Below are 26,961 nucleotides of genomic sequence, written 5' to 3'. Positions count from 1 at the left end.
CAGAAACCCACTGAACAGAGCACTGTAGTTTCCAGTTCCTTCTCAGGGTTTTTCTTCTGTATATGACAAGTCTCTCTCAGAACGACAACAGTAATCTTCCATCCTCAGCAGGGTTTGAAACCTCACCACCAGTGCAGCACAGACACCCATCACTTCAATTATCAGCCTAGGGAAAGTCTTTGCCTCACTTTTTTTGGAGGTGGGAGGTGATCAGAGAGAATGGGTTTAGGGGGGCAATATAAGCTGGAAGAATTCCTATGTTACATGCTACTCTCAGGAAAGRACAAGATGCTAGGACCGGGAATGGGCTTGGGGTGGGAAGCTGCCTCTCCCCACCTCCATACACACACACGCATTCTTACCAAAGTTCATTCTGAAAGGTCAAAGGTGTCCTCTATCCAATACCTGCAGCCGCTGCTTTGGCAGAGCTATTAGGCTGGTTTGGGCTTTATGTTCAGTGTTTTCAGCAAACTGCCAACATTGTTATGAGGAATGMAAATGAAAAAAAAGGGAGGATGGGGGCAGAATGTGACAGTTCTTAACTCTTTGCAACTCAGATAAATCTTGTGCAGAAATTTCTGGGACAGGAAAGGCTTTGCTCTACCCAGACAGCTTCTCTCCTGTCAAAAGCTTGCTGCAAACAGGGCTAAGAGAGGTATTTGAAAGTCAAAAGAACCCTTCTTTTATATAACAGAGTCTGTGAAGTTGTAGTACACTCCTGACTGTCTTAATAATTGATTAATGAAAAGCTTATTGCAAACATTCTGAAGGTAAGTAAGAATTAACATGAGAACAGTGACCAATACCCAAGGCAGCAAGTTTGCTTTCCTCACCATCTATGGGAACAGAGCATTGCCAGAAGCAGATATTTCTTTGTTAGTGGAGCCTTTAGGATTCTGAGGAGGGTGATGAAATAAGACAACCAATGTGCCACCATTATTGAAAGAAATCAGTGCTAATGTCTTGGCCATTCTGGTGCAAATGCTGCTGCTCACAGTCTCTTGATCTCCTGAAGGGCTGTAGGGTGAAGCTCAGAGCTCAGCTGGCAAAAGGGAGCTGGCAGCTCCGAGCAGACATCTTCTGTAAGGATAAGGTGAGAACTCAGGATGTAGCTGTTGCAAAGTGCCCCAGGTCTCTTCACTTCAGTGTTAGGCACATTTGCTTTTCAGTGGAAGGTAGTGGAGGATGTAATTCCAAGTGCTGGACGTTTAGTAGCAATGACAGTTTAAACTGGTTTCTGGGACAGAAACATTCGTCAGGAATACTCTTTCATGAAAACCCTTAATCCCTTATTAAAAATGAGGTCAAACAAGAGCACACTAGCCCATTCTTCCCCAGTTCCAATGGTCAATTCTGGACGCTGTAAGAAATCAGCTTTGGGATCTCATCCTTGTATCACGCCACTCTAAGGCTCTGATTCTTACTTTCTACTCTAGGCAGTGCCTTCCTTTCTCCTAGCAGATTTCATTAACTTTTTTTATCTSTAAGTGAATATCTTTAACTTAGTGCATCTCTGCTCTTTCTTCTACCTGCTCTGTCTCTGCAGTGCTGCATACAGTGCATCTATCTCACTGCTTCTTTCATCTTTTCTTCTTAGCTGTGTATACTTTGTCTTTTATAAATGATAACTGTTAATAAGAGGTTTGAAATAGAAACCAGCTTGACATGGAAACTCAAATGCAAACTCTCCCCTTGATACYTGGCATAGCAAGGGGCTTCAAATACTTGAATTTCAGTCTGTGCTCTGTGGATTTGACTCTATGTTCTACCCTAACCTGAAAAGGCTTTTTTTCTAGAACAGATGGGGACCAGGTTGACAGATCCTCATAAAACTGACTTGTAAGAGATGGTATCTCATCTGTTTGAGACAAAAGCTAAGCCAAAACAGTCAAAGCTTTGTTGAGCTATTTGTACTACATCTGCTTTGGCAGAGAGTTGCTCCAGTTTCTGGTGAGTGTGGGAACTGTGAGCTCTTCTAAGGCAGCTGAACTTTGTCTGGAGGAAGGGTTTGAGGCCCTGAGAAAATTCTTACAGAATTTTTCTAGTTTTCTTACCGTTTTCATGACCAGACCAGTGCAATTTTCTGTAGTATTGGATTTCATTGCAAAAGAACTGCTCAGCTAAGTTGTAACTTTCCAGCTGTCCTGCACAGCCCTGATATAAGACTTCAGGAGGCTTTGGTGACTTTTATTTACCCTCTATTCTCCTATAAATCAGAATATGGCTTTTCTGTTAGCAGAAATGGTTAGTTCCTATTATAGACAGAGGTTTGGTTTGCTCAGTGGAGTGCTGCCACCTAGTCGCAGGCGACTTGGCTGCATGCACAGAAATGTGCCAGGCAGAGGTGAAATCGTTGTTATCTGAGTGTGTCTTGAATACACATTCAAGTCTTCCGTGCTTTGTGACTTTGTATGCAGCAAATAACTAAAATACAATAGCATTGGGACTCATCCCCTGGCAATGATCTAAATTTATAAATGATGTTGTGTCTCCCGAAGAATTCTGTCACCAGAATGTCCTGTCCAAAGCTTGGAAAGCTCATCTCCATAAAAAGTTTTGGGTCCAGTTCATCCTAAAAAGCTTCTCCCCATCCTAACGTTTCTAGGATGGAGAGAGAGGAAATAGCAGGATTCTGGATCTCAAATTTTATGGCAATTGAACCAGGGACCTCAAGCCAGTTTATATTACATGTATCTCAAGAGATGCAGATATAGCACAGAAAACAAGCTCCAGGGACAATGCAGCCATTTTTTTGCATATTCTGGGCCAGCTGAGAGATTCTGGGCCACGTGGAGGGCTAGAGTGGTCCCCAGCATAAACTAAAGCAAGTAAGGGACTACTCCAGCTTACTGTTGAGCTGTGGTGCAATCCAGAATGACCGAGGGCTGAGCAATATGGCACAAGCTCTCTCCTGCTCCTGAAATACCATGCAGCAAAGGCTGGGAGGGTAGATCACATGAAGATGCACACTACGATTCAACATTGCTCAAGCGTGAGAGGAATTCTCCGAAAGGCCATCCTGCTGCCTTTATGACTCCCCTATACCACTCCAGTGATGGAAAGGGGCTATAGCAAGGGCTAGGTTCGGTTGTGTTACTCAGGGCTCAACCACTGCCTCATCACTTCCTCTGGTAATTCACCTCAGCTCGAAACTTGGCTTTTTCTGGATCCTAGCCTCTCCCCATCGTGAATCAAGGRGGCAGCCAAAGCACACTGCTCCACAGAATGCTACACATGCCATGTGCCATCATATGCATGTGTGTGGACACATGTTTTGTTCTAAGTTCTCGTGAGCCTTTCCAAATGTTTATCTAGTATTGGGAAAATTTGAACAAATATTCATAACTTGTCAGCAGTGAATGAAGGAAAAGTGAAGCTCTATAAGCCTCCCAGACAGTGGAGCATGAACAGATAAAGTCTTGGTAGGAGCCTAGAAAGATCTTGCAGATCCCAGCTAGAATACTGTAGACTCAAGTCAGCTTCGTTGCTGAAAATACTTGCTCCCAGAGGGAAAAGAAAAGGTATATGCTTGTGAGTATTCATGACCTAGGAAGGCAAGGGCTCATGCCTCAACATGATAACCTAAACGTGGTGTGTCTCCCACACCCAAAAGTTAGGAGTGCTCTTGGCCTTTGATTCATTGCAGGTGCAGTGTGAACATGTGCAAAGTCCATATTGATCTGCAGCTTTGGTTCAGATCTGTGTCTATGTCTAACCATAATGCCATCAGGAGAAACAGGCATTCAACATCAGCTGCATTAGTGCTTTAAAGTTACTTTACATGGTGGCTTTTCAGTGGTGACAAGGCATTTCAGTAACATATCTGAGCCTTACTTAGCCTACAGATAACACCACTGGAAGAGATTTTCAAAACACAGACAAGATTTAGGTACACAGTTTCCACTGAATGTGAATAGGATATAAGTGCCCAGTTCCTTTAGGCACCTTTGAAAAATTGTAGCTATTGGCTTCAATAGGGCTACTAACAGTTTAGAAATAGGCACCCTCTTAAATTCTTTGCTATTTGATTTTCCTTGAGAAGTTTTTATATCTCATGTTATTAAAATAAATGCCTTTAAAAATCAAGCTCACTTCATCAGGTGCAGTTTACCTGGATGCTTCAGGGGCTTGCAGTCTTCTGCATCAGCCCTCCCATGAGTGCACTTGCTTCCATGTTTATCCCTTATCTAAATCAAGCCTGCATCCACTCCTGTTAATACTAGAAACCTTTGTACTGGGTCAAGTGTAAGTGATTCATAGATTAAATATCTTTTCTTTAGAAGATAATGTATTCTCTTAATAAATCATTTTAGCCCCCCTTTTATGATATCCCCTATGTTCATGACCCAATAAAAGAGAGCTGTAGTAACACCAGTATTTCTACTATAAATCATTCTTCATGGAGGTTCATAACTCATCTTTAGTTTGTTTTATATGCAGGGTTTCAATCTGGGAGCACATTTATTTTTATTTCCCTTTCAAATTATCTTGAATTATTTTAAGTTATAAAAATGGACAAAAATAAAATTTACAGTGTACAGAAATTTTCCTCTTTTGTAATCAATCCAGATCTGCTTTGAATAGAAATGATGTTTAAAGAAACAAATGTGAAATGTGATTTTAGTAATTTTCATACACTGGAAATAAATAAGGTATTTATATTAAACCATGTTTCTGAACCCTAATTCAGTAATTCTGCTACAATTTTATTACCTCCTCAAATGTATATCTGCATGAAAACATTGTGGTGTTAGTGTCTACTGTTTGTGGCCTTTTAGAAAAAGCTCTTCATCTAACATATCAGGAATATACAAACTACACTGCAGTTTGGTAGGACTTTTCTGAAGTCTAAAAGCATTTGCTGTGAAATTCATTCTATCCAGCTATAGCCTAAAAAAATTGGGCTGCATATTGTAGAACAAAATCCCCTGCATAAGCCAACTGCAAGGAAGAACTTGTGAACCTAATATCCTATACAACCATTCTGGAGGTGCTTTTAATTCAGGCTATATTTCTATTTCTTCTGATTTGTGCCATTTCAACACACACTCTGCTGTTGGCGCTGTGTAGTATTTTCAAACCCACAATGATTATGTGTAAATTGATGCAAATTATAGCAAGAAATTAGCTGTAACTCCCATGGTATATTTTTGTCCTTGTGTTTGTTATGTTTTTCTGATCCTCCAAAAAAGCATGCTGAGATGTCATTTCTGTGCTCCTAGGAGAGGGCTGTGAGTAGAAATAGCTAGCTAATCTGTCTCTCCAGGTATTTGTACCACATTCATCGCTCTGCTGTCTGAGCATGTAATACTATCCTCTCAATCTTTTTAAGTGAAATGACGTCCTATTAAATAAGTGTGAAAGAAGCTGATGCTCCCATGACTAGTTATCTAAACTTGCTGCCATTTTTTAACCAAAGCAGAAGGAAATTTGCTTTGGAGCTCATTTTTTAATCATATAATTTTACAGTGCTCTGTGCTTTGAATTATATTTGCCCATCGCTTCATTGTCACATCTGTGTATTGAGGCCCTGGTTTGTCTCGGGAATTAAGCCTGCACAGAAACTGTAAGCCTGCTATTAATAGTGCTAATACCAGTGCCTGCTCAGGCCCAAAAATGCCCTGTCTTTTGGAAAGGCTAGTTCTATAGGCCCTTCCCAATCATCTCCATGCAAAATATTTAGTTATTTGTGCTGTTACAGGCAATGAAGCAACACCTAAATGCSCCAGTCAGGAATATGGATTGCCTTGTGCTGGGTGTTTCACATATTAAAACCAACAGGAGTTTTCTGTGCCAGTTCACTGAGCATGCGGAGAACGGCTGAGCCTACACAAGGCCCACCGGCTTCACCGAGCAGCAGGAGCAGGCCCGTGATAGTCCTTCATTGTGCAACAGCAAGGATGATTGCATWTAATTTGTGAGGCATTTTAATGGCTATCAGTAGCAACAGCAAGTAAGCTCTGTACCAGCAGTTTCATGTATGTCATTTTGAGTTTTCACAATAACCCCCCAGAATACCCATTCATCCTTAGCAGACCTGCCTTTGTATCAATTTGGGACTGGATTCTTGGCATGCCAGCATATTATGCCTCATAATGACTTAATCAAAGGCTTTCATAGTTTATTCTGGATCCGAGAAACCTTTATAAACCCAAATGCAGTTTGGAAGCTTGGACCCAGCAGTGAGTGCTTTGCTCATGAAGTCAGAGGAGCTCTGCAGAGCCTGACCCCCTGTGCCTCGGCAGAGCTCTATTGACTTTGGTAACTCCATCTGTGCAGAGGCACGAATCTATCTGCAGGGAGCTAAATAAAACCTAAAGTCACTGATTTTCAAGAGAAAAACACTTTAGTTAAAGATCTTCTATGTTTTCTTAATTATTGCTGATTTTGAAGTATGACATCACAGCAGAATAATGATATTAAGGAGTGACAGTGAATAAAACAGCCCATTTCACATGATTTACTGCAGTAAGACCAGAGAGAATGGGAATGACTGAGTTAGACAAGGTTTTTATTTGCTCTTTGTGCTGGATAACTGTTAATCACTCAATGAGAAATGCATATCCAATGACCAGTGCTCAAGCAATGCAAATAATAGCAACATCCTTGTTTCTCCTTTGCCCTTTGGAGGTTTGACAATGAACAGCCATTCCCAATCTATTTTGCAACTCAGACCTCAGATCCCAAAAGCCCCCATCAAATGTAATTAGTTTGCTTTACATCCATCCTTTATATTCCTGAGCTAATAAATGGTCACTGCAGTTTCAAAGGGAGTTCATTTTTCTGGCTGCCTAGAGGGGATTGAGAGAGCTGTTGTCTCAATTCTGTACAACTCAATTGTTAGGTGAATGTATTGGCAGGGACTAGTGTTCTCTACAAAAGGTGGCAAACCACAACATCTAGAGTCTTTTTACTCTATATAAAGCCTGGTGTTTGTGTGGTCTGTCAGACCTCTCCAGCTCTCTGAGTTTCAGTTTCCCCATCTGTGAGATGGACTTGTCATAAAGATWTGTTGACTCAGCAAATTTGTCTTTTTTTTTCCATTTATGCGACAGATTTCCTGTATGACCTTAAGAAAGCTACTGGTCTCTCTGAGACTCAGTTCCCCACTTCTAAAATAGAGGAAATAAGAGAATTACATGCAGGTGCATGCCATTTGCYTGAATTTAGCAGCTTTCCCAGCAGGGCTTGTTGAGGGGAACTTATTTATATACCTCAACTGGCTAAGTTCACACTGGGACTTTTTAGCCCAGGCTATTGATGGCTGTGAGCCTGCAGTCACATACCAAACTGAGCTGAAGCAGGTAAGAGCTGAATCAAGGGAACATCACCTCAGTTGTTTGCCAAATGAATGCAAGACAGAACACTAATATTTGTTTTCTTCTATCCTTTGTCTGAAGTCAGTGGAGCTATTTATTTGTACAGCAGCTAGCACAATGGGACCTTGAGCTTAGTCAGGCCTGAAAACGCTATTTTTTAATAGCATAGTTTAATATAATACACTATAGAGTAAGATGTTGGTTCAGGCATTTTTCTAATATGTATGTGTGTGTGTATATATATCTATAATATATATATCTTAGATCCTATTTTTCTCCTGCATGACACTGTAGATGGCAGGTAGATTTGCCCTAGAGATCCAAAGATGTAGAATTCACAATTCTTTGGACGTATATTTTGGTTAAGTCACCAAAGACTGAGTACTTGTGAGGCACTTTGAAAGGCAGTTTTATCAAGTCCATCTCTTCAAATCGCTTCTCTTTCACAGAAAGGTTTGCTAGCTGTAAAATTATTCTATTAAACTGTGTTACCACACTTTGAAGTGATTTATTTTCCAGTGCATTGATCTTTGATCCAGGATACTTGTTCCTGAAAATATTCTTCCTTTTTAACCATTTATAGAGAAGCTCCTTTTGTACAATCTGAAAATCTTTGTAGACCAACATTTCATGTGTAGTCTGTTCTTTGTTATTTGCTAATTGCTTTTTCTGGATAGTGGATTTGTGAGTGGATTCCTGTTCGATCATGGTCAGATTCTTTACAGGGTTTAGTATACTAAATTCCTTGTGTAGCTCTCCAAAATACTTTAAAAAGATAGATTTCATAAATGGATATAATCTCATTTTTAAATAAATAAAAAGTTCTGGCAGTCTACTATTTAAGCGTACGTAATGTTTTGCAAATGGAAAATTGGCAATATTTGTAATAGCAAGAAACTACATCAATAGCTAATTAACTTGTAATCTAACTCAAAACTAATCTCTTTTAGAAGGTAAGAGGCCAACACACTTACATAATGTAGTCAGGTTTTCTGTTATTAATATCCAGCTGGATGGTCAACAAAGAAAATACTGAATTTTTATTGCATTAATTCCCTGCCAAACAAGGCTCTCTGCATTAACCGTGGCCTCTTGTGAAATCAGCAGGGGTTTTAGGTATGCTTGGGGGTCTTCAGGCATTTGCGTCTGTTTGAGACATTGATGCTTTCATCCCAAAACATCCACACAATCATCTTTTTCCCCTTCTTCAAATTTAAGGCCCAGTCCTGCAGCCTCACATATACAYGTGTATAAGCTTTCCTGAGAGTGCTCCTGGCTGAGTGTAGGGAGGCAGTAAGCCTTTGCAGGATCTAACCTGTAAAGTTACCATCTCAATTCTAGAGTTATGAACATTTCTATCATCTTCTGAAGAAGTACAACTGGATAACAAAGTACGATCCAGGCACTCGCACTCTGGAGTAGGGTTCAATTCTGGCAAAGCTCTTCATTTCCTAGCAATATTAACAAGATAGGAGTGCCGAGACAAACATTTACAACCCCAATAATACACTGAAAGTGCTGTTCTGCTGTGAAAAGTGACTCAGTTAAAATGTCACTTCCAAGCTGCAGGATTATTGGCTCTCAGTGAGTCGAGACCAAATGTGCTCGGTTTATAAGCAAAAATGCAATATTTACTACTTAGCTGCCAGACATGCAAATAGGTCAGGATTTTCTGTTGCCTTAAACCCTGTGTAGTCGCTTTCCCCCAGGTAGGTGTTGCAGTCATGGTTTGGTATTGTCCTGCATCCACTTTACGTTTACATTACCCAGGTTGCAACTGGGTAGGAATCAGGTCAGAATAGGTTCTTTACCAAAAATAGATGGCAGATACTTGAATGACAGATCATCTAGCCTGCCCTATTTGATAACACAAACCACAGAACTTCAATTAGTACCTTCTTTCTTACAGCTCATAACTCCCAACTGAGAAAGGCTTTGGTGGCCCAGTGAAGCCCCCACAGCTGTATAATTTCATTTCTCTTAATGGCTTTGCACTGATCTAACAATATAGATCTGGGGCTCTGATGCACATGTGATGATGACTTGCCTTGCAACATATGTTTTGACTCTGTCCCAGAAGTTGTTCCCTCCCACCCCTCCTTTCTTGTCTCCTGTCCCTACTTCAAAGACAGCTCAACTGAAGCAGAATCTGAACTGCTGCAACTTGGATCCCAATGGATCAAGGTAAAAAACCACTGGTTTCAATTATTCTTAATACCCTGCGTCTCAGTTTGAAGCAGTTCAGTAGCCATGACAACAGCTGAGCCACCCTTACGGCAAAGGCAGGTCTATGGGCTAGTAGTAGGGACCTTTCTAGCTGTCTTGCTGTAAGCTGATCCCACCATCCCTCCAAGTTTTCAATAGTTGATTCAGGTGTGCGATTCTGGAGCTACCTGAATGGTGCATGCAAGAGGATTCAAGGCAAGAATGTTATAAACCATCTTTCCACCACGATGCACCTGATTTGATATTTAGTGAAAGTTTGTTCCATACCACTGATGCCCAGGAAGGCTTAGCACCAAGTTCAGTGGTTAGACAACATGGTAGACAAGAAGTTCATTGTTAAAGTGAAACACTTTCATGGTGGTGTCTTTCTGCCGTGTTCCTAAATGACCCTGTACTTGTTTGAGTTAGGATATAGTGATAAAATGTTCTGTAATCTCTGAACATGCATATATTAGCATCGGTCCCTTTAGCCAGACACAAAAACAAAACCCTTTAATATAATTTGGGGTTTTGGTACCTTCTGAAAWATAAATTAGGAAGAATGCTGAGTCAGCACAGGCCATCTCTTGTTGTTATTGGTGAATGCTTGCATCAGGGTTGACTCCTAAGGAATTTGTAGAAATTTACCTTGAGAAAAGCAGCTGAGTTCTCAGCCTACGAAGGACTAATCAATAGCGACCAGTTTCAGCTATTACAGTGCCCTTAATATGGCACCTTCTCCTTTTGTCAGCAACATCAGTGTTTTTTCTGACTTGAAGAAATTTGAAGCAGCTTGAAGAAAGGGGATCATTGTCTCTTAAGTGATAAGTCCTGGGAAGCTTTACCTTCAGTTTTGCTATAGCATCTCTGTGAAGACTAACCAAACTGCTGAGAGGCTAAAAAATGACTATTAAGACAATACTGTGCAGAGAAATTTCAGTGCAGAGATTCAGCTAGGTATATCTGGCCATATTAATGGGAATCCTACTACTAAATCCCAGTGTACCCTGCTAAATAATTTGCCTAATGATTTCAGTTAAACTCAGAAAAGCAAGCACCRTCTGAAACTGAGTCCTATTTGACATACCATGCCTGATGCATGGGACCCAGAGAGAAAACAGAGCATTGCAATGGAAATGCCTCAGTCTCCAGTATGGCAAGGGAAGGAGACAGGTCCTAAGAGGCGTAAAGGTGTCTTAGCTCTCCTAGGATATCAGGTCTTGCTGTAATGGATCSCAAGCCTGTACCATGAATTCTGCTTTTATCCTGCTGTTGAGCAAGCACTTTCCTTACACTATTTTTAGGGTCTAGTTCTTTACCAAGGGAAAGTCTCGGGCCTCTCAAATGAGCTGGGCCTCAAAAGTGTTACCCAGTTTTAGGGTCTAGGACTCTCTAACCTGCAAGGAATTTGGAGCTGGATCCAATTTGGAAACAAAGCACTTCCTTTTTTCCTTTTTTTTTCTTCTTTAACAGTAAAATTTTCCCATGCCTTCTCTGTAACTCAGACTTCAGCTTTGGTGTATGCTGCTTCCATACTTCCTACCTGCTTTGGGCAGCATTTTAAGGGATGATTGGTCAGTGATCTTTCCTTGCAGTACAGATCCATTCCTGTAATGATAGTTCTTGACAGACTGTCTGTATCATGCTGCCTTTATAACCTATCTGCTGTTTCAGGTAAGAACTAAATCCTTTCATACCTACATGTAACAGCACAGAGTGAATGGGAAAATGACAAAATACAAGAATTTCTCATCTTCTGCATACTCAACTTTAATCTTTCCATCCTTTGAGTATATGTGGCAGAGCCAGCCCCAAAGCAGGATTAGAGCAGACTGTGGGAATGGACTAATGATGCATCTCTAAGTCCGCTAGAATGCTATATATCCTTCTACTACATTTAGGGAAGATTTGCTGTGCATTAAATAGCGCAGTATTTGCATTTACAACTCAGACATGAGCAAAGTGCCTTCACATCCCTGGCTGAAGGCTGCCTGTCATGCACCTTCCCACACTTACCACGTTTGAACTGTAATGGGTAAAGCCATTTATGCCAAAGTTCTTCTAATACAAAAGAAATAGGGCTTCAGAAGTCACTGGACTGCTTAGCAAATTTTCTTGGGAAAAACGTGTGCTGATACAAATGAAGCTTTTTGCTGTCCAAGTTACAATCTTATCTCTGAGTTCAGTTGGAAATAATGTGCCAACTGTGATGACAGGGAATCTTATGCTGGTGGAAGTGGCATTACTCAGAAATGATGAAATTTGACCCATGAACACTTTGAGACATTTTTATAAGCAGCTGCATCTCAGCTCTCCTGTCCTCATCAAATCCTAGCTCAGGTAATTAGCCTTCAATTTCAAATGGCAATATTATTCTTCACTTTGTTCATGTACATGTGTACTGCACTCATGTAATGCTGTTTGCAGGATCGTCACTATTTCTCCAGTTTAGCAGCAGCTACATTTTAGCAAAAAGACCCATTGTCAGTCTCCACAGCACCTTGGTTCTCTTCAAGATGAAYGGTGCAATATAAATGTAGAGGATTATTTAAAAACCCATTGCAAACACTTCTAGCATATTAGCCATAATAGTCTGACTGTTTTATTTGGCAATAATCCAATTCTTTTGTCAAGATACAGTACCTGGCATTTGTACTCACAGACTAACCGAGAGTTGGATTATTGGCTCATAAAATAGCAGGATGGCAAAATTATCAAGAAAAACAATGATGTGTTTTTATGTTGCTGTAAGTTATGGATATGTAATAAAAGGGGTCCATGAAGTTCTTGAGCCAATAAGTATAAAGGTGAGGGTTTTATTGCAGCTGTAAGTCTTGAAATGTACATTTAATACAGAATGATCTTTAGCTGCCCAGCCTGATTTTTGTGTACTGGAGTAATGAAAATAAATGTGAACTAGATAATTTAGGAATTAGGAATTCTAGCAAGACAATGTTTTCTTTGAGATCACCAAGCAAATGAAAACAATGCAAAATGTTTCCAATCAGAAGTAAAAATATAAGGGCCTCCTTAAGAGCACGAATGAGACATTGGCCTGAATTCATTCCACATGTAGTTTCTTTGAAATATGAGGAGACAATCAACAGAAAAGTTCACTTCTTACATTTGAAGAACATAGCCACAATAATACAATTATAATAAATCTAGTTTCTGTGAAATGTAGTTTCTAAATCTTGTGCTTCTTATTAACAGCTCTGTACTCTACAAAGGATACCTCCAAGGTGGAATTTATAGATGAGGAAATGGAGCAGTGTGGTCACTGACAGAAGCATGTCTATCATATGAATTATCATCTCTAAATTATATATAATGTTGTTAATACTCATTAGTATTAACAAAATAATTTCCTGAACAAATGGTGTTCAATGATTCATTCAACTGGTTGAATTTTAAAATTGTATTTTGAAACAAGCTTTTGGTTAAACACGAAAAAACTCCTAAGAGTTTACTGAATAGCACTCTTACTGGCAAGTTGTGGTGCTTGTACACTGCATATGCTCAAAGGCCTTTACAGCTTTTACAAGCATGGGTTTTGCTCTGGGCTTTAAACTCATCAGTTTTGGAGCAGTGTCATATACTGGTGTAAGTAGAAGCATTTTCGGAAGCATCTCCAGAAAGACGTGATTAAGAGTGGATCCTTCACCTTCTCTGTTCCTGTTTGAGTTAAGCATGGAAGAGGGACCTACGTGGTTGTCCCTCACACTTTGCAAGCTTCTCCAGACAATGAGTCACTGGGTTTGCAGACTGAGGGAATCTGAACTCCCAGACTTTCCTCAGTTCTTGCTTATTTGCTCTCGAAGGAAAACCTCTAGAGAAGCAGTAGTTGATCCAAGCCTGAGATCTACACTAAGCCTATCAACGCCTTGATGCATTAGGCACAGACCTGATTAGCTAAGCCTTAGCACACTTCTGTGCTGCAGGCACTTCATATTATTTTTTTGTTTCTACAGGTGGTCCTGAGAGTCACTCACTTGCTATGAACTATGGAGTTTCTTACTCCATAATAGTGTCACCAGGGAAGAAAGTGTTACTCAACGTGCATAAATGTGACAGSGTCTGGGTCTATAGTTAAGTCTCATCTACTCTGAAGTGAGAAATGAAGTAGGCCTAACCCTGCTCGATGAGTCAGTAGCAGAATCAAGACAACACAAATCTTTTATTAGTAGCTCTGCGATRTAAACACATGCCTTCCCTCTCTGCTTTCCCAACCTCTCATTAACACAACAGTAGCAGTTAGATTCCAGTATATTTTTCTCAGGATCAGCTTTAGCCTRTTTTCCAGGGTTAGATAGGAATCCTGTCTCCCTGCTCTTCATTAACTTTCTCTGCTCCAGTAAAATACCTTTTTTGGTGTTTGCTAGCTGGCCAGTGTGAACATGAAACAGCAATTGCTGGCAAATGCAAAATGTTTCATACTTGTTTGGTTGCTGCCCCTAACCTCTCACCTGGGTAAGCATCACCTTATGACTCTTACAGTTGCTTTTCATTCTTTGTGGGCTACTGCAGCCCCATATGAACATATAAAAACTGTGAGTCAGGCTGCCAAAAAAAATTATGCACAACTTAAAATCACAAGGATGATTAAAAGCAATAAAATGCTTATTTTCTATTTGCCTTTGGGTTTTCTGAACTTGTGAGGCACACCCATTTCTGGTCTCAAGCTCTTTGCAACCATGAAGACTAGAAATTCAGGGCATTCATTTTTTTTGTAGGAGTTGCACAAAACTTCTTGTTTCCAGAAAAGCAGTGAATACTAAGACCTGCAATAAAATGGCCATAATTGGCAACACTGCAGCTGTCACTGAATGCAGTCAGTGAAACTAAATGAGTGATTTTCCTTTTCCATCTAAAAYGAGAGTTTTGCTTTTCACATCAGCACAATGACTTAGTGTTTGAGCATCCAAAACTACTTGAGGAAATATAGATTGCTTTTGCTGAGATTTTTTTTTTTAATTGTATCAATGGTTGGCTTTAGATGAAATTCACAGTAGGGCTGATTATCCTGTAAGGCTCCACTTTCAGCATATGGCTGACTGTGCCGCTGATTTGACTTGGGCTTGTCATATTCATTTCATCCTTTCACCTTCACACAGCCTGGTGGAGTTAGACGGAATATCATTCTTAATTTTCTTCATCCAAGCCTTTTCTCCTTTTTCTAGTCTCTAGATAAATTTTGAGCCTTGTAGCAAGATGCTCAAAGGGCTGGACTCAGCCTACCCACTCACCCCGACCTTCAGAGTAAACACCTAGCTGGCAGCTGCATCCCTTGGATAAATGGGATTCTGCAAAATGACAGTGCAGCTTGTCTGGGCGCAGGACTGGCCCCATCCAAGAGTAAGTAATGAATTCCCTCMAGGGCTCAGGGCTGTCACAAACATGACCATCTTCTGCTTCTTGTGCCAGATGTAATTCCTAGAGCTTGCATTCTTGGATATAAAGAGAGCACTGACAGTACCTGCCAAGACATGCAGTCCTTCTCCTGAAAAAAAGGATGAGAAAACAATCTACATATGATGGATGTTCGTCATGTTGCTCATTGCATTGTTGGTGCAATCTCCACTGGAGCTCCTATAGTTACATCCATGATCTGGGRATGAATCAGACCTACTGCACATGTCCTGATGGATGATTTGAGCAGACACAGAGAACATAATGAGATTTTCTTGATGTCCCGACCTGCTCTTATCTCCCTTTGTGCTACACAACATCTGTAAATCTTAGAGTCCTTTCTTTCTGTTTAGGCAAGGTTACTGGGTGGAAAAGGATGGCATACTTGCAAGGAACTACATATATGGTAATATCTGATAGGTTGCTAGCCTGGAATAGGCTAATAATGCCAAATCTCATAATTTTACTGCAGGCCATGTGGTGAATTTYTAAAATCTCTTGATTCTGGAGTCATGTTAGTCATTCAAGAATCTCAATTACACAAACAAAAAGTTTCCAGTCTCCATATTTGTAAAGTAAAGCTGGTTTCATGTGATTCCCCAGCATATCAAAAAGTGAAGACAAATAAGAACATACTGAACCTGTATTTTGAAAACCAGAAGTCTGTAAGCCGATCTCATGGCTTTGGAAGGCCTGACTATTTATTTCTGAACAGTTCATGCTGGCAACCTTGTAATTTTTCCTTTAATAGCTATGTCTATGCTTGTGTAGTTTGGCTTACAACTCCTTCTGTAATAAAACTATCAACAGTATTTTGTATATATTAAACTTTGTTTTATTTTTCCTTCTAGTTCCTGAGTCACTAACTGGAGAGATAATGTTATATGCAAGGCAATTATTCAGGCATTGCAAGATTAAAAAATGGAATATATTTCTCTGGGAATTAAAGTTTTCACGCACTGTCTTCTCTGCATGTGGAAAGGGGTTGAAAGCTTAAACACTGACTGTTCCGGTTGCCTGCTTCTAACAAAGAAAGGGTTGGGGGTTTGGGGGTTGTTTGTTTTGTTTTTAATGTCTTGAAAGCAGAAGAAAAATTAAAAGACAAGGATTCAAAAGAGGAAGGAAAAAAAACCCCACTCAACTGAAGTAATGTATTGAAGGGAAAATGTTTGTCAGCCCTCARCTGTACAGTGTCTCGCTTACATGAGGCTGTTTTACTGCAGGCAAAACACAGCACATTGCAATGAATAAAATATTAAATGCTGCTGAGACTTTTATAAGGACATTTTTATAGTTCTACCAGGTGCAGYGGCATTATTTTAATTACCTGGACATGACAAAGAGTGCTGTCAAGCTGAAGTGTTGATTCTCTGGCATATGTTTTTTGCAGTGAAGCTAACAGCTAACAAAAGGAACTCAAGAACTGCAGGTAGAAGATGCTCGTCTCTACACAGAAATGGTCAGTGCTGTTTATTCTGATCTGTCCACAGTTGTTACCCTGCCAACTGCTGGAAACCATTTTAAAAGGTATAAAACCCATTCATAAAAAGTGTCAATTTACCCATCAAATGAATTTGAATTACTAGTGTCTTCCCAAATGCTAGCACTCACCAATGTCTCCCCCTGGTCTTTATTCAATTTAATACACGTAGTGGTGTAAGGGATAGCCTAYGCCCAGCTCTCTGCTAATGCTCACCCCTGTTTTCCTCTATCTTTGTAACTATGTACTCAGACTCTTCTCCCCCAGGAACCCCAGTCCTGCTGCTGGACCTGCACATCCAATAACTACTCTGCTCTGCTTAACAAGCAGAGCTGCTTGACCGTGAAATACTGCTCTCTGTCACCCTGTCATTCACAGGACATGACCCCTTAGAAGTTTTTTTCAAACACTTCCCCAGACATCAGCAGGAACTCATTCCTCAGGAGCAGAATTAGTCCTGACTCCATTGAAACGTTTTCTGCAAGTTGTATCAATCAGAAATCTAATGGTCTTTGCCATTTGCCCTCTGAGTATGAAGTGTATAAATGCTTTCCCCTCTCTACGGTAAACCTGCTCCCAGTACCTTGATTAGGTAAATGCTCCTGAGAACTCCTGAGCACCTATTGTGCCCTCAGCTCCCACCGACTTCAATGACATTTTAGGCCATCCCACTTCTATCTGCCTTTTGCAGGCCTTCTCCCCACTTCAGGACTACACATAATCCTTGTTAATGAGCAGACTTGTCTTTGAAACTCAGCAACTTGCAGCACAAGCTATAGGGTATGGAAGTATTATCTAACTCCATGGCAGAGAGAAATTACATATCTTGCCCAGGGTCACACAAAAAATCTGTTGCAGCAATGGAGGAAAAAATTATCCAGAATGTTTAGATTCCAGTTAAGTATAAGATGTTCCTTGCTCTGTTGCAATGGAAACAGTCTGATACAAATTGTATTGAACTTAGACTTCTTGTGTCCTGTGGGAACATGAATGCATATGCATATGGAGAAGAGTTATCTTTTTTGATAGATATGGACTAATACATGGGTCTTCAATGTTTATGATTTTGTCAGTTCTATCATGATTTAATACTGATTTTGGACTACACTAGGATATTTTGTTAGTAGACAGCTTTCTGTTTTATGGTTTATATTTCTCCCAATTCCTGTCTCCAAGAAAAGGGACTTTTGACAGATCATCTGCAGCACATTTAGCAAGTAGTTATCGCTGCTTCAGTGCTAAGGTCAGAGCTTCTCCCAGAATTTTCTGCTGGATATTACTGAAACCAGCACAAGGGTAGCACAACAGGTTGTGTGTCTATACCATAGTTCATAGTCCAGCATCTTAGCACCAGTGCACCTCTATCAGTATTTTAAACTGTGAACTGGGCCAGCTGAATTAAAAGCTAGGTTACCACCTCTCTCTCGCCTAACTCAGCCATAGGGAATTTTGAAGACTGAAGGACTGAGGGGCCATAAATATATTATCTCAAATTCTAGCCATGTTTAAACAAAAGAATGAAATCACACGCCCATATTTTTTAAGAGAAACTTAATAATTACATATGAGTGGACAGGAAAGAAACGTTCTTATCCACATGAATGATAAGTACAAGAGGCATTATATCACACAAATATCTGCTTTCAAAACTGATGTGGGGTAAGCAAATCAAGTAACTGCGTACACAGTTCACACTCACCAGAATTCATACACAGACACATTTTGTTCATGTGCATATGCCTGTTTCTGTGAAATATATTTTCAACCAACATGTCTGCTGAGTGCATGTGAAAGAGTGCAAATGAGGCAGAAATAATACTAGAAGAGAGATTGGGAGAAGGTCCTTCTTTCTTGTGTCACAATTTTCCTCTTTCTTTTAAGAGAGGAGAAGTAGAAACGGATGAAAAGAAGTAGAGGGAAGAAAGCTGGGAGGGAGCCATGACTTATCCCTCTGATGTCATATCTCCCCACTTGTGTCATAATCCCTCTGCTCGGTGGTAAGTATTGCATAAGGCAGCAGAAGAGAAGAGAGAAATGTGAAGAGCAGAGAGGGAGAAAGATGAAGAGGGGAAAGCATCATGAGGAAGAAAGGAGGAACTATAGAAGTCTGAAGTTCTGATTTGACTGACACACATTATGAAAYGTTAGCTATGCTGTTTACAGGAGGATTGTGAATGTTCCTGTGAGTGCGATGTTAAGGCAAAACCTCTCTTCAACCACAGATCCTTCAATGATCCAAATCCTCAACCTCTCTCTGCACGTACTTTTGTTYATGAAGACCATCGGGGCATTTACTGTGTCTATCACCGGTAAGTTGCTACTATGTATTGTTTTTATGCACTGTACAGTGTACAAGATATTAAAAGGTAGTATGGAAAATCAGGCACCAGGCTTTCTTCAGATGAAATTAAATTAAATACTGTGTGCTGGATCACATCTAGTTTTTTTAAAATGTAGCAAGGATAGGATGAATAGGCCTCTACTGTTCCCTAATTCTCTATGTCATTTTGGATCTTCACATAGGCTGGAGCTGCCTGAGAGCTACTCGTATGTGATGGTTGCCAAAGGATTTCTCTCTGTTAAAAAACTGGAACAGGACAGGCTTTCAGCACCTCTCTTTATCTCTATCCTTTCCTTCTACCCTATGTAGAGATTACAGGGAGTGTGGTCTGTAAGCTATGTTCACTAGCAATTCCTTGGGAAATTGCCAGCATGGAGGTCAGAGACRAATAGACTCTGTCCCTCCTGATGCTGCACAACAAAGAGGAAAGTACGCTTGAGGARAGCAGTTACGCTGCGTCATATTTCTGGCTGGAAAGACTTAGGGATTTCTGTGATTGCTTTAAGATCCTCAAATGAARGGTACTACCCAAAAGCAGACGTAGCTATCAGTTTTCAGAGTCCCTAGGCTTCTTTCCTACTGTAGACTACCGGGAGAACAGTCATCCCATTTCAGCTTGATATCCTCTGCCAACATTTATGAGAAAACTCAAAGCTGATCATGACAAAATACTTGGCTATTATGGGACAAAGTATGTGTTCTACGTATCTTAAAAGTGTCAACTCCAAATTTCCTAATGATAACATTCAAAATCCCAAACACATCATACATATCTGTGAAGCTACAGAAATGCCCTGTTTTATTATTTTCTCCAGTAAAACATTTTATTGTTTTTAAATCAAACAAAATCTGCCTACATTTTGACAGTGAAAATTAATTGTCTCACTTAGGGAAACAGTGATCATATCTGCTTTGCTAAAAAACTTTTTATTCGTTGCAAATTTCAAGTCATTCCAGCTATTCAAGGCTGCATTAGAGAAAGACTTCAGGCATTATAATTTTACAAGAAGTGAATAACTGCTCGGAGATTTTTGCAAAACAAATGGTTTACTTCTAAGCAATCAAAGGGACATTTTAGTTTCTCTAATGAGGTAGTTCAATCAAGGAGCTGGAGATACTGACACCAGATATTCCCTCTGTTGCTGCAGCAGATTTCTCTGGCATTGACAAATAGCCTATCTGAAATAGCAAGGTTAGAGATACAGTAACAGAACAAGCAAGAGTGTCAAACCCTTAGTAGCCCAGTGCTCTTGGCATTCCTAAACAAGTAGGTAGATAGATGAGCAGACACTTCAACTGCTGATACAGAACCTTTCCTTACAAGTTTCAAGAGGATCTGGTATTTGTGACAGTCATCAGACTGACAGTTCCTGAGACTAGGAATTCCCAGGAGCAAAAATTATGACATTTTGCTCCTTGAAAGCCCTAATAAAATACAGTCTGCCTGGCTGAACCAATTCCAACAATGTCAGTCAGAGCCTTTCCTTCGGCTATGCTAAGAGTTGGATCAGACCCTGAATGGGAAGCCCATATTCTTGTTTTATCCTGGGAATCCCTGACCCACTTTGTGCCATCCTGTGCTGAAAGTGACAGAACGTGTTCATGAGAGGCAAACTTAGCAAATGTTGCTCCTTGGAGGATAAGGTTTCTTTTGTAGACCTMGAAAAGGTACCTCCAAACCTGGCAGGTACCTCTACAGCCATAGGATGCCAAAGCCATCAGAAAGTCCTATACCCCAATTGCAGCTCCAATGCATGATAGCTTTTTCTGCTCCTAACCCCTTGGATTCTGCAGAGAGCTCAGCATGATCTAGGAAGATGGGCAGTTCATCCATGCCTTATTTCAGATGGAGGAAATGGTCTTTCCTGTTCTGATCTATGCTCAAGTGTCTTTTTCACTGCCATCAGCAATGCCAGCTCTGCTGTTATTGGTAATATTCTTAAGCATCAGAGACCTGAGCATCATCCCACTTTGTGCCAATAAAGAGTCTGAAAATGGCAACTGTTGCCAACTATAATATATTTGAATTGGTCTCTTAAAAGGACAAGAATTCATATTGTTTTTAGTCATCTGTTCCCTCTAGGAAATACAATGCATTTGTTTAAATCAAAGCCAATGGAAGTATTCTTWATTATTTCCATTAGCCTGGAGGAATATATAAAAAGAACGTCTCCTTTCCTATCACTTGCCACTGCAGGACATATCTCCTCTTGWCTCAGAAATGTCACTGCTGGATTTCAGATTGACTTGTTCATTATTGGGATGGTTAGAATAACAAAATATGAAAGACTTTCATTAGTCAACTTAAGGACAATATGAAAGAATCCATCTCATCTATAACTCGAGCTTTTTTCAGTCTTAATAACCTAGAGTGGGGAAAGGTTCAGCCAAAATCGTAACTCATTTTTGCCAGCAATTTTCATGTATTATGAATGGAATATGCTATTCTCAATGCCGTTTTCTTTCCACTGGTCTTTCATTTAGAAGTAGCATTCCTAAAACATTGTTCGCTGGCAACTTTTGAGCTCAAATTCTTCTGTTAAGCACTGAATGGCAACACTGCTGGTTTCATGGTGTTGCCATGCCAGTGTGTCTCCRAACAGCTTATTCTGTATCTCATGAGCAGTGGCTGATAGCTTTTAGAAAAACTGCAAGACAAATACTAGGGTCAGCCTGGCAATATCACGTGAAACCAGCAATATGACTACATTGTATTACACGTCAAATCATTTCTGCTCATTTCTCTAGCATTTGCCATCCCTATTTTTAAAGTCATTGCACAACATATAAGCAAGCCCTCTGGATGGTGTGTACACCTCTCTGTCCTCTTATATTTGTAGTTAGATCCTTGAGAGGCATTTCAAGTATATTGCTTGCTATTGTGGCACCAAGATCATTTACACAGAACAGGCCAGCCATTTCATTGTCTCTAAAACCAAGAATCCATTGACAGAGTCCTAGCTAAGAGCTCCGCTCCATGCAGGAGGCAACACAAAATTGCTAACGTTGCAAACTAAATCTAACATTGTAATTTAGGAGTCTAGATTTTAGTTTTATCTACTAACTAATAATAAAACCATGTTTTAACAGTAGGTTGAAAGTCAAGCATAGACAGAGGCCCACATGTGTAGGATTACTGTTAAGGGTAGCATTTGGGAGCACAGAGAGGCTCTCAGTGTGGCTGGAGTTGGCTGTGTTAATCACTAGACATGCATAGCATTAGCCACTCCCTCCCTGAAAGACTTTACTATCTAGATAGACAAAGCGAATGCAGGAGAAGAAAAAGCACAGAGGTACAAAATAATTTCTTTGCCTGAAGTTACTCATCAGCCAAGAATGGCATACTGTTCTAAATACCAGGCCATACTCAATGAACTATTTAACATGCATATTAAAAGCCTAAGTAGGGAGTTGTTAAGGCTTTAAAAGGTCCCAGCCCAGATTTCTAAACAAGGCTATCTAGAACTGAGGCTCCCAGATTTGTAACTGTGTGGCAAAACAATTTGCCTCACTTTCAAAAAGGCTGAGCAGCCCAGCAGCTCTGACCAGAACAGACTGGAGCTCTGCTCTGCACAGGACCTCTGTCCTACAGTGTGTCCTGCTCAAGAAAGATACTGCTTGGAGCAGCTAGTTTGCTCCAAGGGCCCCTTCACAGCTTTAAAGAAATCAGTTTGGTGCTGGGTCCGTACCTGGTACCATGACTCCAGGCAAGGCACTACTGGCCTGGCTCTACTGGCTGCTTGGATGCCTTCAAATAGTAGTGGGCAGTGAGAGATGCTCTGCCTAGTATCCTGTTTTTACAGTTTTGATCCCTTGATTCTCACACTCTACCTTTGTTTTTACCTGTTGTCCTTTGTGATCGCTCAGCTCTCCCCAGATCTCCCTCTCTTTTCCCACCTCTTGAGAGGCAGAAAAACATTAAGTTCTTTTAGAGACGGACTCATGTCTCTCTTATGGGAAAAAACAGTAAGTACAGAAACTCAAAGCAGACTACTGGACTTTTTGTACATTACTAGACCTTTTTATTCTGACCATTTTCATAACAGGCTTGAGTAAGACTCCAGAATGTCACGCATAAATGCCAAAAAATGGGATTTTCATTTCTATTTTTTTTTTGATGAAAAATATTCCCTGAGTTGTTTTGGAAAATAAATGCTGAAAGCTGGAAATCCTAATGGTAATTAGCATTCTTTCATTTCCATATGTGCATCTTTCTCACAAACTATGTGACATCGGCACAGTAAATATCCTTTATGTAATTTAAAAGCAAAATGTAGCATGAAGCATGCTGTTAATTCTTGATGATAACATCACATAAACACAAGCATGAGGGAATCTGAAAAGATTTCTACTCTTGGCTACCAATTTCTACTCTTGGCTAAAATTCTACAACCCCCTTGAAGTCAGCAGCATTCTGGGCTTGCAAATGAAAGCAGAATTTGGACTCTAGTTCTTCATATCTCTGAACGTGAGCATTGAAATAGAGACCTGGCAATGCTGCTCATGAAAGGCCACTGCCAAATGACTGCTGGGCCAAATTTCCAGGAGGCCTGGGTAACTAAAACTCCAACTCATCCTGTTAGTACAAGGTACAGAACAGAGGTCAAAGTGACCATGGAAAAAAAATCTAGTGAGATTCAGACTTAAATCAAAACAAATTTAAACTAATTGTTCAAGGAAGTCTTGTACTTACTTCTGGATTGAAATAGCCTGTCTCTTGATAAGTAGGGGCTGTTTCTGCTCTCATTAAAGCCTATGGTGAAATTCTCAGCAGCTTCAGGGGCTGCATGCTGAATCCCAAACAACTAGATTAGAAGAACTGAAATGGTGTTATCACTAAACACCTAATCCAAAGCCCACTGAAGTGGAGACCTTCCATTACCTGCTCTGATGATAAATCTACCTCAGAATAAATACATTGCTAAGATTTCTCAAGTGATTTCTAAACCTTTAGCAAAATAAAAAGAAATAACAATCTACTACAGCAGAAGCAAACACAAAAGGTCCTCTGCGTTAGCAGATATATTAAGTGGATTTGGGAGAAGGGGTAAAAAATAGAATAAACTTATTTCAGAAAATTTGTGCCAATACTTTCTAAAGAGATATTATGAGTATATGGCCCTTAAGAATATAAGTTGTGTTGAGATATCAAGGTGACTGAAGCCTTAAAACATGATAAACAGRTCTAAGTAATGCAGGCTAAGGAGATTAAATATTGTTTCAATTGTGACATTATTAATGAGGGAGTAATGTTCACCAGTTGTTCCATTTTGCCATGGATCATCGAATCACCAGCATATCTGTAAAACCTTTCACCTCTCTCTTGGTGTTTCACYTTGTCTCACGATCCCCTGCTTAATAATCTGGAGCTGTTTTTGACTACTGCTCTGTCGAAGCAAAATTATGCCTGACAGAATAAAGTTGTTCCATGAAGACGAACATCTCATTGCATATCAAGTTCCACATGCTTTTGGAGGTCCTATGTCCTGCTGAACATTTGTGTACTCTTAAAAATCAAAACTACTCCTATTAACTTATATGAATAGCCTCCTACTCCTTCTCTGCAGTGTTCTACAGAAAACGGTCTTCTGTTTTCATTTGCTGGCTCAGGGTCACTTTTGACTTTTCCCATCTCCTTTAGCTGATTTCTGTTGCTTTCTCAGAGTCAGATGTCCTCTTCTAGGTGGTTAACAGCTTAGTCATTTCCCTGATCATATACATTCCTCTTTCCTTWTCCTACTTGAGTTCAGTGGGGTTTTTTAGCCTATCATTTTTAAGATTTTCAAAAGAGAAAATTGAATGCTATTTCTTTAATATTGTATCTTCCATTCACAGTGGATCAAGATTTACAGTTACTTCTTAGATGCACTCTTTATTCTACTTTAAGAATAAGCCTGGCCCTCTTTTTACGGATTTTCTCTCTCAGAGACAGTCTGACTATAGGCTCTTTTTCTCCAGATGACATACAAGTCTGTGCCCTCTGCTTCTCATTTGCTTGCCTTTTTGAGTTGTGGCAGCTTCTGACTGTACCAAACACACTCATTCTGTACTTCAAGAAGTCCACTTACTCCAGCATTACCACAGCTGAGTTTTCTCATTTTGACACATTAGAAAGCTGATGAGCTTCATACACAACTCCAGGAACACTACATCTGAATGTTCTGCTGTCCCTCCCCCTTGACATTCAATCCACTAACTTAACATTTGTTCCACCATGTGTTGCTGGTCAATAACTCGTGGCAGGAGATGTCCATCTTGTTCACTGTCTGCCTTTCCCCTTTTCATTCTTGCTGCTGTACTGCCAGCTGTTGTGCTGGTTGCTCACAACTGCAAAAGAACCAATTGCCCTTTTTTAAAGAGACGCTGTGAATGTTCCACCCTCCTATTCTGCATCTTTATCTCAAATTAAGAGAGGAAACCTGGCACAAAGAAAGTAGTCCGAGATGAACCAAATGGAACTTGGGGTTTTAAAAAAACATATTAAAAAAAGATGATCGTGGGGAAGCTTGGAGGAACGTGATCATCACTCCCCATAGCTCCTTATGATTACTGCCAAGACCATGAAAGCACTCCAAATAATGTCGTGGGGAATGCTGTGATACCCACATGCAATGCAGGTCATCTTCTGTTCATGCAACCTGGCATTTGGAAGGCTTATTGCATCAGCAAAGACAGCCAAGTGTGAATAATCTCTACCAAAATAGCTGTAAAACTATGTTAGCACTTCCATGCTGGTTGCACCAGCATTTTCTCATGTTGATCCAGACTCAAATACTCAAACCAGAAAAATTAGGGGCCTTCCACCCACTAAGTGTTTTTGCCAGGGTTATAGACCTACCTACTCGGCCCACAGTGTTTGAYATAGCATACTCTTGCCAGTGGAACATCTCTGCTTGGACATTATCTTTGCTGAAATCCTTGTGTGCATCCTCTTGCAATGTCTTCCGCAGGATATTCTCAAATTCCTCTGCTCTACAAAAAACATAAATGCTAAAATACTGTTAAGCATCCCTCAATGTTTTACCCATCCTCAACTTCTCCAGCTTCCCTCGAGCCTCTGAGCCTTCACAACTGGTCACCTTTTTCTCCTTGAAATGCTCTGCGAACTCAGGCCACCTGACTTCCCCAAACCTCGCACCCAGCTCCTCTCCTGRCAGCTCCTCCAGGCTCAGCCTGCTCCTCTCCACTATCCACAGATAAAATCCCTTTTTATTTGGGCTGTTTCATCTCTGGAATCCTATCTTCCCTTCCTATCTGCTTCAAGCCGCTACTGTCCTTAAATCTCACCTKAAAAACCTTCCTTTATGGTATAGTTTACAGCTCTCTGTGAAACTATGTGAGCCTGTGTATTGCAGGTGCAATATAAAAATGTGTCGTATAAAAACAAGCTGCAGTGTATTGTCTCAGTGTTCCCCCATTAAAAAAAAGAAAAAAAAAATCAAATCATGTGACCTGTTGTAGATAACGACAGGAGATTCAAAATCCGCAGCTGACTTTTTATAGAGGAAATAAAGTAGCGAGGCGAACTGCAGCTCCGCGGCCCGGGCGCGCTGGCCGAGCAGCCCGGCGCGAAGCCGCGCTCCCGCCCGCCGCCGCAGAGCCGAGACCGGCCCCTGCTGAGGGGGCTGCCGCTCCCGAGCCGCCTCCCCGGCCGGGGGCCGGCGGCTACGCAGAATAAATACGCTGCGAGGGGGGCAAGCGAGAGCGGGCGCCGGGCGCGGCGGCCACCTCCCGGGAGGCCGCCCCAACGGCTGCTCCAACGGCAGCCGCGGGCCCGGCCGGGGGGGAGGGGAGCGGGGCAGCCCCCGGCCCCGCGCCCCCCGTCGCTGCCGAGCCGCAGGGCGAGGCCGGGGAAGCTGCCGGCGCCCGCCCCGTGGATCAGGCCCGCCCCGGTCGCGCACGTTGCAATGACCCTGACCCCCGCCCGCTGCCCTGCTCCCGCCCCGCGCCTGGAGAGGGTCACGGGGAGGGGGCAGGCGGGCCGGGCCGCTGTCCCTTTAAACGCGATTCTGTGGTTCACGTCGCCGCCGTCTCCTTGTAATAATTAGTCGCGGGATCCGGCGCCACCTTCCCCTCCTCCCGGCCTCCCTTCCCCGGCTCCGCCAATCAGCGCCCGCCCGCGTCACTCTGAGGGCAACGAAACACGGAGAAAAGGGGAAAAAAAAGTTTGGTGAGGAGCGAGCGGGGCCAGGCGCGGCCGGGCGGGC

General features: G+C 41.2%; 1 long non-coding RNA gene across 2 annotated transcripts; it reads right to left on the bottom strand.

The window, feature by feature from the left end:
* Window positions 1-22,793: 22,793 nt before the first annotated feature.
* On the bottom strand, window positions 22,794-26,293 carry LOC112963512. 2 transcript variants are annotated; one of them, XR_003252624.1, is made up of 3 exons: window positions 26,207-26,293; window positions 25,593-25,726; window positions 22,794-25,081 (listed from the first exon to the last, which is right to left on the bottom strand). It is a non-coding gene; the product is annotated as an uncharacterized LOC112963512 (long non-coding RNA). The 2 variants fall into 2 exon arrangements; XR_003252623.1 differs by having other exon boundaries at window positions 26,042-26,292.
* Window positions 26,294-26,961: the final 668 nt, after the last annotated feature.

This window comes from Apteryx rowi, unplaced genomic scaffold, assembly GCF_003343035.1.
Source record: "Apteryx rowi isolate R43461 unplaced genomic scaffold, aptRow1 scaffold_17, whole genome shotgun sequence".
Classification (NCBI taxonomy): Eukaryota; Metazoa; Chordata; class Aves; order Apterygiformes; family Apterygidae; genus Apteryx; species Apteryx rowi.
Note: the sequence above shows the minus strand (reverse complement) of the source record. Positions and strands in the feature narration are given on the sequence as shown.